The sequence below is a fragment of the Adiantum capillus-veneris genome, chromosome 2 (assembly GCF_014529385.1).
Source record: "Adiantum capillus-veneris isolate H3 chromosome 2, ASM1452938v2, whole genome shotgun sequence".
NCBI classification, from domain to species: Eukaryota; Viridiplantae; Streptophyta; class Polypodiopsida; order Polypodiales; family Pteridaceae; genus Adiantum; species Adiantum capillus-veneris.
The window spans coordinates 78,244,684-78,263,739 of NC_140932.1; the positions used below are offsets into that span (position 1 = coordinate 78,244,684).

Below are 19,056 nucleotides of genomic sequence, written 5' to 3' on the forward strand. Positions count from 1 at the left end.
GCTGGTAAGCACAATCAAGTGGCCGATGCACTTTCACGACGACCCAAAGTTAATGCGGTGTCTATAGCTACTCACAATGATCTATCCTTTATGATAGATGAGTATGCTACTGATCCTGACTTTAGAGACATAATGTCAGCCCTTGCTTTGGGGAAGAAAGAGGAACCATTCACCTTGCAGGATGGTTATCTTCTCCACGGCAATAGGCTATGTGTTACCCATTCCCTTCATGAGAAAGTTATGTATGAATCCCATGCTCCTTATTATGCGGGGCATAGAGGTATTCAACCTACTCTCCGAGGAGTAGAGACGTACTTCTATTGGCCTACCATGAAAGTTGACATACAAGAGTATGTTTCAAAATGTGTAGTATGACAAAAGACCAAGTATAATAGAGGGAAGCAACCTGGATTACTCCAGCCATTGCCTATCCCAAATTCACCATGGGAGAGTATATCCATGGATTTCATCTTTGGATTACCCAAGTCTATCCATGGGAATATAGGAATATGGACAATAGTTGACAGGTTTAGCAAGCAAGCACCTTTTATTCCTATCAAAAAGACTATTAAGACACATCAAATGGCAACTCTCTTCATATCTCAGATTTTCAAGCACCGTGGATTACCCATATCCATCGTGTTAGATAGAGATCCTAGAATGACTAGTAATTTTTGGAAAGGTCTCTTTGAAAATCTAGGAACAAGATTGAATTTCTCTTCATCCTATCACCCACAAATGGATGGCCAACGTGAGATATCCAATCTTACAATACTCGATCTACTCAAGACTTATGTTACCGAAGTAGATCAACGCTCACAATGGGAAAAGTACTTACCTCTTATAGAGTATGCCTACAATAATACTTCACATACTTCTACGGGAAAAGCACCATTTGAGATCATGGAGGGAAGACCTAAAAGTCCCTTGCTACTCAAAGTACATGGGAAGATCTTCGCCGCGCCACCGATGAGTATAGCCATGACCTACAAGAATCTTTTCAAAAGATTAAGGAGGCTATATCCATCTCTCAACAAAGGCAAAAATCTGCCTCTGCTGATAAGCACAGAAGAGCCTTAATGTTCAAAGAAAATGATTGGGTCTTACTCAATTTTTCTAAGGCTCGATGAAGGAAAACGACGGGCAAAAATCCTACGGGCCATCAAAAGTATTATGCTAAACTAGCAAAACGATACTATGGTCCTTTCGAAATCTTGAAGCCCATCAATGAGACGGCTTATCAACTCAAGTTGCCCAACCATTGTCTCATACACAATGCCTGTCATGTAAGCCTACCTAAGCCCTACAAAGGAGAGCCACCAACTGAACCAGTTATTGAAGACCCTCCCGAAGTTGAAGACCAAGAAGAGGTGCTACAACCCGAAGCTGTTCTTCGGCATGAAGACAAGGTACTACGACATGGTAAGATTATCCGACGGTATCTTACTAAGTTCAAAAATTATCCTTTTGAAGATGCTAGATGGATGCAAGGAATACAGCTTAAGGATAGTATGAACCTTGTCAATGCTTACAATGCTACATTAGAGTAAGCCAATGTACAAATTTCTTTTAAATGACTCATGTTTTTGTCTTATAAGACTAGTCCTCTCTTTAATTGTGCACAAATTTAACTAGTATGCATGCTTAGAATCATGTTTGTGATGATGACGTCCCTCAAACACCCAGTAGAATTTGTCACTCTACTTTGGGAGAATGAAATGGACTAAAGAGCAGACATGCTTGCGGCAACTAAGTCTCCCAAGCACCAAATGAATTAGTCATCCATCTTGGAAAGATGTCGTAGGGTAAAGAGGGATCATCTACCTGCTAAGTAAAATGGACGACTATGATTTCAAGAGAGAGGTAATGTCATAAAATATAATATCTAATATCTAACCAACCCAAATGATTTTCTCATATTAAATTGATCACTTAATCTGGGAGAATAAACGGGAACAAGTGTTAAGATATAGACATGTGCTTATAGATCTATCTCAACACGGGGCCAATGGTAAAGGGGCCCAAATGAGAGATGGTCTATCAAAGAGAAAGGCTAACAAATGGAGCATAAGACCTTAGGGTTAGCTTCATTAAAGACCTCCAATAATGTGTGTAAAAGGCCTTTGACCTTAGGTAAGCTAGGGCTGAGCTTGAGGCGCGAAAACCCGACCCAACTCGAGGTGCTTGTCCTGCTTGTCATGCTTGATGACTAAGGTTCTTGAGGTGCTTGATGATTGAGGTGCTTGAGATGGTTGAGGTTCTTAATTATTGAGATGCTTGAGGTGCTTGACATGCTTGAGATGCTAGGGTTGCAATGAGGTGAGAACCCAGCCCCAGCTTAAAGTGCTTATGAGCCAAGCTTGTGGTGAGAATTGGGCCTATGCATGAGGGGCTTGAGGTGTCAAAAAGTCAAAGATTCAATCCCTACAAGCAGGGGGCGAGCCCTACATGAGGGGGAATGAGAGAGAACACCCACACATTCACACAAGGCATGCATGGTACAAAGAAAGCAAAAGGGACACTTGTCAAGTTCCTCCTCATGTTGCCCTCATGGTGTGCCTGAATCCTATTGGTTGGCCACCCAAGGGGTCCAATAATAATTTATGAGATTTAATTAATTGATTTGGCATTTATCTATCCCTCTCTCTCAAAGGGGAAATGGGGACACTTGTCTCAAGGCTACCCTTGGTTCTTGTAATGCCTTCTGCTTGTGATTGGATAGGTCTGGAGGGGTCCAATGAGCTTCAAGCATGAGCTACAAGGGGGGGTTGACCCAAGCAAGCTAGGGGGTTGCTTAGGGGGTATACTCACCCACACACACTCAAAAACACTCTCATTGTGTGCTATGCAAAGTGCGAGAACTCCCTCTCCTTCTCCAAGCAAGTAGAGGTTGAGAGCCTACACCAACACTCTTGGATATGGAGTGAAAATCCAACCAAGAGCCATGCTTCAATGCTTAATCTTGCCATCTCGTTCTTCGTCATTACTATGCTATTCTGTATGCTAGCAACAAGAGTTATGATAAGTGAGGAACTAATTCTTTCTCCTACGAAATGTTTCTTCTCTCTCTTCCCTACCCTCATTCCCTGATAGCTCTCTCCACCTTCGAAGGTGTTTGAGGTCTTGGGACTGAGGCTTGGGATAGTTAAAGCTTTCTTCAAGTTTATGTTATTTTTGTGATACATGAAGCTTTCCATATTCATTGCATCACCTAGGTCACAAGGAACACAAAGATTGTATTGTAACAAGTCTCTCTTAATGGGAGAAATCATAATACAAATGGCTATTGGAGGGGGGACCGGCTCCACATAAATCCGGTCCTCAACTATTGTCATGTTCTCTAAATTCTCTCTCTTGCAAAATTATTGTTCATGCCAAGTTAACTAATTGCTATGATTATGTTGCTATCTTCAATTATGTTCACCCGCTATGCTCACAAAGTCATTTCTCAAAAGTACTCTCATTAATTTTCGCTACTCTCAAATTAAATAGGACAATTTCATTACACATGAGGAGGGAAAATAAAATTTTTATGGAACATTTGAAATTAAAAGGACTTGCCCATCCTTTTTCAGTATATGCTAACAAGCACAAGTAAGTAGCACTATCCGGGACAATATATTCTGTGACACGTTAACATGCTTCTACCCTTCTCCTCCCTTAGAATATACGTATTGAATAAATAAGTATTAAATAAATAAATAAATAAACAACAAGACATTCCTCTGGATAGTCTAAGGTCATTGAATGAAGTTCTGACCCTCTTTGGGATGGAGCTCTGGTTTGTGAGACACTCTCTCTCTCTCCCTCTCTCTCTCTCTATGAAGGATAGTCCATGTCTCCCTCTCTGTTGTGGTACATGAAGCATGGCACCCAAATGTAGTACATACATTAAAGTACAAAATTGATCTAATCTATTAAAGCCGTGAACACAAAATTCCCACTAAACATAATTAGACTTTTCATACGTATGAAAATTGTATTCATTAGAATACCGTGCATGGTGGAAACAGTTAAATATTGTTTAGAGTATAAGAGAGAGGGGGAGAGAGAGAATTATAACCAGAGTGTGTGTGAGAGAGAAAGAGAGAGAGAGAGAGAGAGAGAGAGAGAGAGAGAGAGAGAGAGAGAGAGAGAGAGAGATGCTTTATTGGAGGCACTTACTGCAGGGAAGATATCTAAATACCATACTAGAAGTATGCTCCTAGTACATACATTAAAGTAAAAAATTGATTTATCTACTAAAAACATGAACATTAAATGCCCACAATACATAATTAGACTTCTCACACATGTGAAAAATGTATTCATTAGAGTACCGTGCATGGCAGTAACAACTAGATGATTGTTTAGAGTATAAGAGAGAGAGGGAGACAGAATGATAAACGAGATATATATATATAATTATTTTTTTTTATTTTTTTTAATTTATTGGAGGTACTTACTACAGGGAAGATATTTAAATACGAGTCCTACCATATGGCGAGCGAATATTTCCGAGCAAGGAGAAAATCGAGCAAACAATGAGAGAGAGAGAGAGAGAGAGAGAGAGAGAGAGAGAGAGAGAGAGAGAGAGAGAGAGAGAGAGAGACGTCTAGTTGGATGAGTGAATACTGCTTGATTTGAATTTCTACTTTTAAGGATAAGTAAGTGGATACCAAGACTCTCTCCCTCCACAATATTTCTTGCCCGCTCTTGCTATCAGCTTTTGATCCTTCTCAAATAGGCTTCCCACATAGTCTTCATAATTTGCGACACCTATATGCAAGAAATTTATAAGCTCATCTTGCACATGCATGAAGATGAGAGCCTCTGTGCTTATAGGCTATAGCATAGATCATCAATATCAATATAAATAGTTACTAATCACTATACTCTATTAAAAAAGCCATCAAAATTTAATGTGACATATCAACTCAAAAGTTCATGCATTGCAAAGTAAAAGAATTGCAATTTTGGGTCAATTATAAACGTAGAAATCACCCTCCAATTTTTTCATCCATAATACTAGAGAAGCTTTTGTAATCATTGTTCACCAAGAAATAGTCCTATTATTAGCATCCAAGTTATAGAATATGTTTTTGGCCAAGGCTTGCAATGGAGGTTTATACATGAGCTTAAGCTCCAATGCTGTTTTAGCATCAATCCATATTGGATTTGAGTTGACCATCAACTTATCTAAGCCAACATGAAACTGATCTATTCAGTTAAAATACACATTTTTTAGAGCTTAACCCTGGAATATTGTTAGGCATGCAACGACCTACATGCCCATATGAATTGCATAGCGTTAAAACAAAAAAAAATCATTTCTTTCTATTACTTTTAGGTATGTGTGCCAACACGGATGGGTACATGCAATGAAAGGTGGAAAAAAGGGAACTGGCTTTGGTTTTTGGGTGAAGAGGATTTGGCAACATGGATGGCTACATGAAATTATTTGTGAGAAAAGCATGCCAATGATGCCATACAAGGTCAACTTAAGTCATTAAAATTAGTTCTAATTTGTAGCTTTTGGTGTGTCAATCAATTAATATCCCTCTATTGCTATTTATTTAGTGTAAGTGCTCGCAACGATGCTTGCAATGGTTGTGTCTCTAGCCATCAGCTAAGTTGACATTGAGGGGTACAAATAAAGCCTTAGTAAGCAAGTACATTAGAATAGCAACAACAAATCTATCATCATTCAAATGATGTGAATGAAAGATTTTGGGCTGTGTCACAAATGTGTGCTCCTTGGACATGTCCAATTTTACGTTTGTGCACAACTTGCGGCAAGAAGCTACATTGCAAGAGACGTTTATTGTTCAAGGCAACCTCCTCGAGAAGAAAAAGACGTTCCTTTTATTAGGAGGCAAGAACGACACTTAAATGTCTTGAACATTAGATCACGAGGAGACATTGTGAACACTTTATAGTTAGATGAGACCTTCATTTTCTTCAGCTCACAATCTATGTGTGTTAGCAAGGCGTTCAACTTGCCTTGTGAGAGTACCCACATGTGACAAGAAAATTATTTGGTACATAATGGAAGTGTCTGTAGCCATCTGTGCCGGCGCGGATGGCTACATGCAAGTTTCTAATGGAAATCTTTACATATGAGTTTCTACAGGTAGCTAGCGAGGGTGTTTCGTTTGCCTTGTATGAGCACCACATGTAACAAGGGAATTATTTGGTGCATAATGGAACTGCCTATAGCCATCCGCGCCGGTGTGGAGTGGAATTATGAAAATCTTTACCCGGTCACTCCTGCAAACATTGGCACGATCGTTCAAAAAATGAAGGGAAATTTAGCAAAATACCCCTCTAATTTGTGGAAATTCCCAAAATACCCTTGTATGTATTTTAGTTGGATTGTTTATGATTTCCTAATCTTTATTCTTTTTTGGCAATGGAGATCCGCTTTTAGTGCTTAGCATGTAGTTTGTCACAAATTACCTCCTAAAAAAAGACAATTATGTCTAAAAATAATGAAGCAATTCATCTCCAAAACCTACATAACTAGCTCAAATTGTAGTTTAAGTACCTTGTATTGATAGACAATCAACCTTCTTATGAAAAGCTACAAATTTTTTTATCTTTGGATAAAATTACTCTCACAACTAGGGTATTTTGGGAATTTTGGAAAATTTGAAGGGCATTTTGGAATTGATGACAAAATCTGAGGGATATATTGGGAAAATTTGAAAGGTATCCTGGGAATTTCCACAAATTAGGACCCTGTCAAATGAGAGCAGACGGACAAGGCAAAGCGCGAGCGGGTCAATAAAAACCAGTGTTGAGAGCTTTTTCTGTCACACTGCGCGGTGGACATGGTGTTGCCAAGCTGAGCTATAATGCCAACTCATAGCCGTCACCCCCTTCTTTATGTCCGAGGGGTAACCCTCGCCTACATCTACCCATGCAATCTTTCTTGAATTTTGATTGGAGTAGATTGACCTGGCATGCACTTGTTCCAGCGCTTCGTCTGACTGCGCCTACGGACTCTCATGAGGGACCAGCTTTGGGGGGCACGGTTAGACTGTGCCACCTCACACATGCCGCCGGTCATGTGTGACACAGGCCTTAGAGAGGTATTTTGGTAACTTTTCCAAAAATGGATTGCCTATAGCCGTCCACGCCGGCGTGGATGGCTATAGGTAGTTTCATGTCATTTTTTCTTGCCTATTCCCATGCTACAGCGTTCAAAAAATGAACTGCCTATAGCCATCCACGCCGGCGTGGATGGCTACAGGTAGTTTAAAGTGTTTCTTGCCTAATTCCATGCTACAGCACAACGGTAAAAGGCTGTCTCCAACAACTTGCTGGGAGTGAAGCCGCTTCCCTCCATAGCAACGGCAGTGCAGGTCCCCATGGTCGAGCTGCATTCGACGCACTCTCTATCGATGGAATCAAAGCGAGGGCCTAAGTATGTGCCCATTAAAGAGAGGAGATTGCCTGGCAAATCAAAGGGTTCTGAGGGCATCTGGCTACTACTGTCAAGAATGATTCACGACGTTTATGATACTTCGAAAGCTGGCTGGCCCTGAGCTCTATTGGCAAGTGTAGTTGGATGGACTAGTGCACAAATATCAGTGGAAAGCTTCTAAGGGAAGGTGGTTACTGCTGCTGGTTACAAATATCAATTAGTGCCATGGGAAAGGCTCTGAGGGCATCTGGTTCCATGGGGGGTGGGAAGCTCTGGAAGTTCACTGGCCCTCACCTCTATTTGTATTGCAGTCTCATCAACTATGGAGTGTACAAGGGTGAAAGCATGTTAACTTGTCATGATTTTTCATGTCTCGGACAATGCTAACTAGCACAATTTTGACATATGCTAACTAGTACAATAACTTGAGCTACATCTCCAAGATCTATGACTTATGATATATCAATAGAAAGCACTTGAAACAAGGAATCCAAATGTACAACCTCCGACAAATTTTGACATTATTTGTAAAAAATTTATCCGACGCCCAACTTTTCGTAGATGTGCTAACTTGAAACTGCTAACTAGCACAAAAAGCGCGACAGGTCACCCACAAATTCAGTTGCCTCTAAACAAATAAAAGGATACGTGATTAGAAGTCCCTCACAGAGTTTCGTCCAGAGGGAAACGGGAGAGAAGCATTGTTGTAGCGATACCATTTCAATGGGTGTGACCTCTTACAGAATGAAGAAGGCACCCCTCAAATGAATAAGTTTCCATAGTTTTTACAAGCCAGTAAGTTGTACAGTGAGCTTCTATGTCAGTCATTTTTCCATTGAATTATCTATCAAAAAAAAAAATCAGAATGTTTGGTTCAACATACCTGTAGGACTGGACAGACGAGAGGAATTAGCATGCTCATAAAAGCGACACCAGTTATAATAGCGGAACATTTTTTGACTTGACTATCTTGGTGAGTGCCACCCAAAATATGTAGGCCCTAGGGATGGCATCATGGCAGCTGAGCCTGTAAGTAGGCTCTTCTTTCAAAAAGGCAATGTCTCTGTAAGCGCTAAATGTTCTTCATACTGTTGCATGTATTGTGTCTCTGAGGTTTTCTAGCCACCATTTCTTTTAATGGAAAGCTGTATCCAGATTCTACATATAACATTCTGTGTTGATTATACAACTTGTTAAAGTCCAGGGTTGGGGGGCGAGCTCTCTGAGCCTTCCTGCTGCTGTCCATTAAATTATGGAATGTTGCTGTTTGAGCTCTGGATGCATGACAACTCAGTAGCACCGTAATTTGCAACCTCCAGAACCAATCTTTGGTCCCCAACTCAGCAACCGTAATTTTCAACCTGCAGAACCAATCATTGGCCCCAACAACCTACTAGGAGGCATGGCTGAATGGTACCTCGTCAGAACTCTAGCAATAGAACATGGAAGGCCGACACTATCAAGAGTCCCTTGTGAAATGTTCACTGAAGACTAGAAAGGCGGACAAGGTCAGGCTTCTGGAGCAATTTTCGAACTTGACCTCTTCCCTCCCATCTGTGTTTGATCGCCCTCCGCAATGACGGAAAGGAAAGGAGAGCGCGTCAGACTTTATGTGCGGGGGCTTATCCTGGGATACAAGAGGGGGAAATGTAATCAATATCCTAGTACTTCTCTTCTGCAAATTGAGGGTGTCAATACAACAGAAGAAGTGAACTGGTACCTTGGAAAGAGGATTGCGTATGTCTACTACAAGGCTAAGACGAAGAAGAATGGGACATTGTACCGGTCAATTTGGGGTGGAGTGACGAAGCCTCATGGAAATAGTGGTGTTGTACGAGCAAAATTCAAAAAAATTTACCACCCAGCTCATTGGGTGGAAGGGTTGGCGTCTTTATGTATCCAAGCCAAATCTAAGGGGCCAAGGAAGCATGGCGCCTGTTGGAGAGAATGGCTCTCCAACAGGCTTCATGAAAACTCTTCTATTAGGCTTGCACCCTATTTTCTCACAGCTGCTATTCTAGAAGTGTTATGGTTGTTCTACCCTGGGGTATGATAACCAGTGAAAGACAATTGACTTTTGTTAATGTTGCGGGATCTTAGTCATTTACAACCGGATTACCTCCAATGAGTTTGTTCTTTTTTGTGAAACAAGCAACTGTTGGAACTCTTCTGGGAAACTTATGAATTGTGTATGGCTATCCATCATTTAATGACGTCTATATAACTGGCGATTTGGCTTTGTGTTTTACCTCGATACTGAAAAAGAGTTTGAAATCTACAACATTACATTCTGTTTCAAAGAGAAAGAGAGAGAGAGAGAGAGAGAGAGAGAGAGAGACGAATAGTGGGTGTCACCTCGGGTGAAGTCCATGGTTTCTCTCAAGCTGCAGAAGTGCCTGGTAGCCAGCATTCTCAAATGTGCAATGGCCCAATCCCAATGAGTTCTATGAGATTTCCATGGACAATTCACTTTTAGTATGGCAGGACATCACCAAGATCATCAAAGATGGTTTTGTAATTTCAAAACTAATCAATTTTTACTATAAGCCAAGGATGAAGTTTGGTTCCATCCAAGGTCTTGTGGCTGAGATGCATGTGTGTTCTACGTTGACTTCTTTGTGGAGAGTATCCACACGTCAAAGGCCAAAAAGGCACGCAAGAATACATTTTCAAATCAATTTGAATCTCAGAAAGCCCAAAGAAAGGCTATTTGTTAGAGGAAGGGTGCAAGAAGGGAAGAGCTATTGGTGTTGAAGCTGCTCTAGTTATAGTCGCGTTTAGCAAGACCACAAAGATATCCAAGAACTAAGCGATATTTTTTAGGACTTGAATTTTGTAGGGATTTTACATTTATACTTGCATGTGTCTATCATCAATGCAAATGACATTTGAGTCTTTGACTACAAGGAGGGGGGGGGGGGGGGGGGGGGGGAGAGAGAGAGAGAAAGAGAGAGAGAGAGAGAGAGAGAGAGAGAGAGAGAAGAAGAAGAAGATTTTAACATCGTAGGAAACTATCCCAAGAGACCTTAAAGATCTATCCGTCGATGAGAGTAGAGAGAGAGAGAGAGAGAGAGAGAGAGAGAGAGAGAGAGAGAGAGAGAGAGAGAGAGAGAGAGGACATTTTAGAGTTCAAACCTTTCTAATGGCGAAAGGGAGCCCACACCCCTTAGTCTAGTAGTGAGCTCTTGTATCAACCCTTTATTAGTATTTAATTTTTTCCTCTAGTGTTAAGGTCTAGCTTTAGAGTAGCTTCAATTTGGGAAAAAAATTTATTTTTTGAAATAATTGAAGCATGCCTCTTGATCATGAGGGTATGCTATTAGTAGACTGCCATAAGAGCATGGTCACATGATGCATATTTTTCAATCACTTTTCAAATAATAACTATCCAGCAATTATGAGATTCACGCGCTTTGTAGTTGTGAGCATAGTAGAACTATGTTGGGGGCCTCAAGCACCATGCCAAAATCAACATACTTACACTATTAGCCCCTTCCTTACTTTCATGAGGATGGTTGCAAGCAACTATTAGCACATATGGACCAAGCAAAGATGAGAAGGTAGTGGGAATTAGATGCTATCACCTATATTATGCACACATCTGACCTCCATGTGTAGGAAAATGTGATTTTAGTTACTATACTTGAACACGACATGGAGCACTGCTTCCCTTTGTCATTAATGCTAGGCATTATCACCTTAGTTATCATTTATGAATAACTAGGTGATGTCACTTGACCATCACCTAAACAACCACCGCCAAAAAAGACTTCCATAAACCCAAAGAAAAATGAAGGTTTTGTGCACAAGTTTTGTATGGGTGTTATGGAAGGAGGCTCCACTGTGATGCATCACTATGTGCCATCTATGGACTTTGGAATTTCCCCTTGAGAGTCATATAACTCTCTCTTTACAAACGTTTCGCTTTAAGTGTTCACAAGCTTGCTTCCTTAGGTTCTCTCTAATAGACACTAGTACCTTCCCTCCCTTTAGTCCTCTTCCTAGCCATGAGGTTATGTCGATGTTAGAATGTAGAATGTTTGAGATCAAGGTTATTCTTTGAAAGAGAATTTTGAGCCTATGGGAGACCATGTATATTTGCGTCCATTGACATTTTGGAAGCACAAGTGACGTTTGGATGCTGTAAATATAGATGATGGAGAAGATGCATATTTGAAGTTGAAAATCGTAACAATGTACTTTTGAATATGCTTTCTTGCTTGATCATGAGTTGCATCAATTTTACAACATAGATATGTTCAAAGTGCTTTGCTAGATGTCGCTCGATTTTGTATTAGCTCGGAAACACTTGCTCGGAGTTTGGGATTCCTCTTTAAATACCATGTTAGAAGTATGCTCCATGTATCATTGAAGTGTTCATCTTTGCAAGATAGCCATCCCTACCTTTGTGTTTTGAGAAGCTGCTTCATGATCTTTAACAGCTAGATGTACTTTCTTCCACAATTGGTACTCAATTGAACTTTTGTGTGTAGTTTTGTAGTACTTCCCTAATTAGTGATCTTTGTGTGGTACATTATTTGTGGCTTCGACAAAAACGTGCAAGCTTTAACACCCCAATAGGTACATCCTTCTCTTTGGTGGATAGCTTTGTGTTTGTTTGGATTTGAACATTCCTCCATGAAGACCTATGTCAGATAGCACACGTTGCAATGTATCCAAAGCAACTTGCCTCTCTGCCTTTTTCTCAATCTTCCACGCAAAACAGATATAAAGATAGACAAGCTTTTCAATGATATGGCATAAAGCAAGTAACATGCATATGTGCACATTCACAAGAGGTACGTTGAACACCGGACGGAAGTGGTCATCCAACAAGTGCCTATTTGGTGGGCGCTTCCACCACTTGTTGTCTAGTACTTTGGCACTTTCCATACAATACAAGCATGGTGACTTTGCCATTGCCCCTTTGCTATAGTTGAAGAGGCATTTCAAAGTCTTCAAATCTCCCGCAAGGTCCCATTCCACTTTGAATTCCCCTCGTCCCTCCACACTCCATTTTTGTCCTTCATTCATCTGCTCCTGAATTAGTGATGGCAATGGAGTGCAGTGAAACACCGAATACAATGTGTCATGATCCTCTTTCTTAACCTGCACATACATAAGAAGTTAGGAATAATCTATAGAGAGCAAAAAACTGTATAAATCCAATCACAAGTACCTGAAATGCGCCTAACCACCATGCATTTGTTTCGTATTGAACACTAAAATATTTACTGTATGTGTGCTTCATAATCCTCATTGCTCTATTCATGAGTGTTATTTTGACCCTTTCTAGCTTGCGCTACTTGAACACCTCACACTCATCCAATTTCAAGACAAATTGAAGTGTTCTTGAGCACTCTATTAAAGTCATTTCATAAAACTTGACCATTCTCTTTTGTAGATGTGGCCTAGAAACTTGTGTGTAGCAGAAAATAACATGAACATAGTGAGTATTTCATTAGAATAGATTCCTAATGAGCATAACAAGAGTGCTTGGGTGGAGAGAGCAACAAAAAGCATAACACCTAGTTAGATAGCATGAATAATACTTCAAAAGAGAGAGAAATTAAGCTATTGACAATAGTTGAGGACTGGATTTACATGGAGCTGGTCTCCCCTCCAAAAGGCTTTGTATTATAGGTTTCTCCAATCAAGAGAGAAATTTTACAATACAATTCCTTGTGTTCCTTCAATACTAGTGTGGGACGCATGTCTAACCTCACCATCCTATCTTATTGCAGTATTAGCAAGAACCACGATTAATTTGTCAAACCATGGGATGAAGCTGACTCATCAACTAGTGCATAGAGGCTACAAGAGGTTTTCAACCTCTCAGAAAACAAATAACAACTCGCATCTAACTCAAGCTACACTTAAGTGACTGAAATCACCAAAAGCCAATCGTTCATCGGCAACAATTCACATCCGTTACAGCATCAAATGACATCCAAACGTAACGAAACTTCTAGAACATGTTTATAAGACCTAAGCACACATGCTTATGGTCTCAAACCCCACTTTAGGTCAAGTACCAAAATCGTGATTATTAATAGCAATGGATTTTTGGCCTAGTCGTTTTCGACCTAGAATGCATCTAAATTCTTAGCAATGATGCCCCAATACCCCGCCTATGCTTAGTTTTTATTTAAAAGTGTAAATTCCTAGTTATTATGAAATTAGGCTGTGGATCAACGATGCCAAAAGCTACAAAATACTGTGAACTGCTTATGTCAATGCGTAGAGCTCTTACCTATGGTTGCAATGCAACAAACACAATCACAATGTGACAACCGAAGAGGGAGTAGGAAGCACAAGAAGGAGACAAGTGAGCATCGTTAGCTCACACTGTGTATTTCTTATCCAAAAACTTATTAAAAACCTACAAAAATTTGCTTTTATACCTTAGCCAAGTTTTTTGGAAACTAATAATCTAGAGTTCTACCAAAGCTAAGTAATCACTGGTTGATACAATCTGGAAGCTTGTAGCATCCGCTCATTAATTACAGAGTTTATCCGAGAAAATAGGAGTTACAATATTCCCAATTTATCAAAATAATAAATGTTTTACAAAGAGAACTCTGAAAAATGGTGTCCGTGTTAGCTTGTTGTTGCTAACATTCCCCCCCTCCTCGCCTGTGTCATCCCTTGACACAGCTTTATGGGTTGATTCTTCGGGTTGATGTGGCTGGCAGTCTTTAAGCGCATACAACGCCTTCTAGTATCTGATTTTTCTTTCTTTGTCGGACACTTGTAGAAATTGCATTGTCACTTTATTCTTCAGCTCCACCGCTGAGTAGCCTACAAACCTTGATGTAAGGTTGCTGATCACATCGGTGCAAACATCTTCGTTTGCCAGGTAAAGAATACAGTGTAGAAAGCTTCTTCAAAGGCCAACATATTATTCGATGGGGCAAGAACATACATCTGGCATAGAAGCCGTAAAGGACTTCTTCTGAAGGTTTCCCACTAAGATTGTAGCATAAGCCTTTGTTACCTTCCAAAAATGATATCCATGGGCCTTCTATTTGCTGAGGCTCATTAAAAACTTGGATGCATGTGAGCAACATTCTGCAGATCTTATATAACATGGCACAGGAGAGATCTGTTAGACTCTTGAAGAAAGACATGGAACCCGTTAGGGTTTTCACCATGTATTCCTCTGTTGCTTGTCCTCTCTCTAGAGCTGGCAGTCTGGGGTAGTTAAGCCAAGCTAGCCTCTTCTTTGTCAGTGCTTCATGCTCTTTCCATGTCCTTACTTTGGGTACAGGACAGAAGGTTGGGTCTCTTTGAAGGGCTGCAGGTGCTCTTGTGAATACAATCAGGTATCTTGGATTCTTGTTCAACCAGCTTAACCTCCACTTTGGGTGGTCTTTATCTGCGCCATCTTCTTGCATATCTTTGTACAAGCTCTCTTTCACCTGTAATAATTCCACTTTGATGAGAGGGTATGGCAGGGATTGCTGATGCCATTGAGCATTGATTTGATTGGGAGTGAGTTGAGTGACGTTGACAGAGTGTAAAACTCTCAACTTCCAATCTATTGCGGCTTTCCACTGCTCATCCACCTCTTGGGTGATCTTCTCTTTCAGTGCGTCTTCTTCAGCTTTTAACAGCTGGACCATTCGCACTATGTCTGCATCTATGATGCTGATTTGAAAATCCTCATCACCACTCGGCTCATTTGTGGACTGTGTCTCAAATTTAGCAAATGATACCAAGGGTATGTCTATCTGCGGCGGCTCTGAAGTGCCTGCCTATTCCTGCACTTTTGGCTTTCCATCTCTGAGGAGTTGGTTAACTCTCTTGAGCTCTTCTATCTCCTTTAGGAGCTCCTCTTCTCTCTAGAACCGCATCAACGTTGTGATTGTTTCAGCTTTAATTCCAACCCAAGATCTTTATTCTTCTTTTCGAGTGCCTTGTATACTTCATGAGTCCCTTTGATCGAGGCCACAGCTAGATTTTCTCTGATTTGTCGTAAGAAGATTGTCTGATCATTTATTCTCTATTCGGAGTATTGTAGAGAAGCATTGGCAACATCTAATTGCACCTGAATTTTTTGAGCTGACAGGGATGTCGTAAGAAGTTCATTCATAACTTCTGTCAGCTGTTCGTCTTTTGCTTTGTAGGCATCGAATAGTTTGGTGAGTAGATCACCCAACTCCTCCATCTCTTTTTGCTACCTATCTCTAGCTAGCTGATGCTATTGAGGTTCTACCTTCATCTCCTGCACCTGTCTTTGAAGATCAATGATGACAGTCATCATGCCTTCTAGCTCTCCTTGGAGAGCGTCGATCACCATCTCAAGCTGTTTGGCTTTTGTGCTGCGGCTTACTGCTGTTGAACAGAGTCTCTCCATCATTTCTTGCATCTGTCGTGCATATTCATTTACTTGTACTATTACCTCATCGTTGGACTGCCAATCCGCCTGTCTTGCCAGCTGAGATGTGCTTGCAGCCTCATGTGTATCTCTCTGTTGCATCGTAGCTACTGGTTCCTCTTGTGTGGAGGTAGAGGGTTGGTCTTCTTCTCTGTCATCCTGAGGCTTTGATGCCTCGATGGTTTCTGGCTGAGTGGAAGTAGAGGGTGTTTCATCCTTCTCTTGTTGTTTTGCAATAGAGGGTGCTGGCTCAGATCTTGTTGTCTCTTCTGGTGCCAGACTTGCTTCCTTCTCTGGATCTCTGGTGATGGTGGTGGGCTTGACATGGGATGGTTTTGTTGTTATGTAGGCGGTGATGTGGGTCTAGGAGATTTGTATCCTTGATCTTGTGTTTCTTCTCTAGCCGTCTCCTCGGCTTGTCTTTGTTCTTCCACCTCTTTGGCTTTCCTTGCCGCGTCTTCTGCCTCCTTCAGCTTGAGGGATTCAGCTTCTTGGTACATTCTTTCTAAACGCTCTATCGGATCTTCAACCTCTTTTCTTGTATGATGCTTTGTCCTTGGGCCTTTGAGTCCAACAGGCATCCATTTCTCTGGGTCCTTCCCTTGTGCTTGTCTACTACACTAGTAGGCATGTTTCTCTCTTTCAAAGCGTGCTCTCTTTTCTGCGGGCTCTTCTTGGTGTGCGGCCACAACTTTTCTTTTCATTTCTTCTCTATGAGCTCTCTTTTCCTTGTTGTTAGAGCTCTCGCTTTTGTGCCTTTCCGACGAGATGTCAGTTGATTCTTCATTAGATTTATACGATCTTTTTCCTGACCTTGTAGTCTTAGAGAGGGTTGTGCTGCCAATATCCAAGTGTTCTGATCAAGAGCAAGCGATAGATTGTCGGCCATGCCGATGGCATGGTATGCTATTTTGGTCAAGACCTCTGGCGCACCCAAGTAAGTGATTTTTCCTTCTTTCTTGGTGCCCTTCAAAGTAGTCGGGACATACTGCATGTGGTCCATCGGTTGCCTTGTCATTGACTTGAGAACTTGAGTGAATGTGGTCGCCACGGTGTGATTTGGCGTAGTGTACCTTGGTGGCATTTTTGCCAAGAAATGGAAGTGCTGGTGATACAAGCGGGATGGCTCTTCCACTTGTTTGTGAATTAAATTGGGGAATGTAGTTGCGGTTGTCTCTTTGGTAAATGATCCTACTATTTTCCTATCCCTTGCTTGCATGGTCATTCCTTATGTGGGCAGTTTGAGTGCCTCTACCACTATCTCTTTAGTGATCACTACTTTGACCTTGTTCCCTTGGGTATTACATATCTGTGCGGTTCAATGCTCGTAAGCTTTCTAAAAATCCACTCCACAAGGCTCTTGTTTGTAGAAATCCCTGAGTCCCAGCCTACGGTTAGCTTCTTTGGTTTCTGGCTTGGTGGCTACATCATATACTTCCTTGGGCAGGGGTTGCAACTCCACTTGGTGTCCCTCTTCACTTTTGAACCTGCTAGTCAAGACTGTAGTGTGATGCTCTTCTAACTGTTCTCTGGAGAAGTATGATGCCTTGGCTGCTTTGACTAACTCTGGATCCAACTGATATGCGGGCAGTTCTTGTAGCTTTTCCTTTTGGTTGAGATTCTTCTTGGCCCTCTCCGTTGCTTGCATGGATCCTCTTCAGTGAATAGAGTGCAAAGTTAGAAAATTTGTTGGAATTTTCTCTGAAATGTCCTTTAGGCTAAAATGCTGACAATTTTGGTCCAATTTGCTTCAAATCAATTTTTGAGCAAGCAAAGATGCATAAAAACATGCAAGGAACAAAAATGTAAATTCAAAACAAATGTTTGCAACCAAAGTAAATAATCGTGATTATTTACAGCTGAGAAAATTTTTCAACTTTTTGCAAACTTGGCTTCATAGGCTTGAAGTATATACCAAATACATGCTCTGAGTGAAATATGGGCTCATTGGGATGCATAGGGTGAAAATGGTACCAGATTTTGGCTTTAGGTCTCTGAAACAGTAGATATAAAGGAAATTTCAGATTTTGAGCTCCAAAATTTGATTCAAAATTGGCTAGTGGGCTTAACACATCATGTACTTCGGATGTATGATGGCAAAATATCAAAACTCCCCAATTTTGACCAGAAAGTAAATAATCACTATTATTAACTTTTCTTCCAAAACTGTTTTTTTTTTGTACAAACTGGTTTTAGGCATTGTATAGACCATGTATATGAGATATATGGTGATTTGGATCAAGAAATGTGGTCCATAACCAAGAAATTGGCTTGAAAAGACTTCTTTGCGTTTTTTGACAATTTTCCAAGTAATGGATGGTCATTTTGCCTCATACTTGATTCTTGGCATGTAATAGGTGTGTACACATGATAGATGAGGTGAGGTGACAATTTCCAAGCAAAACTAATGCAAAAGTAAAGAATCACGATTATTTACAGCAATGACAAATATTTTGCAAAACTCACAAATTTTGACCTAGACATATTCCATACACCTAATACAAGTCCCAAATTGAATTTGGTTAAGTTTGGTCATGTCGGCATCACTTTGTGCTTTGTCGACTCTGAAATCACCGCTTTTTGTGACTACACTGCCTGTTGGGTTGGTTGGTCAACTTTGAGGCCTTGGACTTGTCCGCAACATAGTTTTTGAAGCAGCCTGTCCAATTCTGGCTCATTTGAAGTCAGTTTGACCCCGTATGTCGAATTTAACGCTTTGTAACCTTTGAGCGGTTTTTTGCTTTTCGAGGGCTTTGCTTGATGGATTTCACCAAACCAATCATGTACATTGTATATGGACCTCATAAGCAAGACATCTGTGGAGTCAGGTTGAAATTCTGGCATTTGCCAAAAACCTAACTTTTCTATTGGGGACCCTCTTGACCCCTGTCAAATGGTCAACTGATGATATAGGAAGGTTCTACTATGTTAGGGCATGCTATGGTTCAAATCCCATCTGATTTGGTCGAGCTAGCAGGCCACTATGGTCAGTTTTAGGTCGTAGGTCTTCGTGCACTGCTCGGTTTCTAGGGGTTTTTCTAGGGATTTAGACTAGCTACCGGACATACAAAATGGATCATTGACGAGTAAAGAACTTACCCCTCATGTCTCGTGTGAGATGGCGCTAAAAATGGTTAATTGTGGGCTCCAAAAAAGTCGCGCGAAAGAGGCCAAAATCTCTCTTTGCAAAGTCTGCAAGTGGAAATGAGGTGGTTTTAGCCTACCTTGGATATCTATACCCGGACTTCTCGAAGAAAATTTTCCTAGA

At 40.9% G+C, this 19,056-nt stretch overlaps 1 pseudogene; it reads left to right on the forward strand.

The window, feature by feature from the left end:
* The first annotated feature begins 8,977 nt into the window (after positions 1-8,977).
* On the forward strand, positions 8,978-9,322 carry LOC147463034 (large ribosomal subunit protein eL33z pseudogene; annotated as a pseudogene).
* The last annotated feature ends 9,734 nt before the right edge of the window (positions 9,323-19,056 follow it).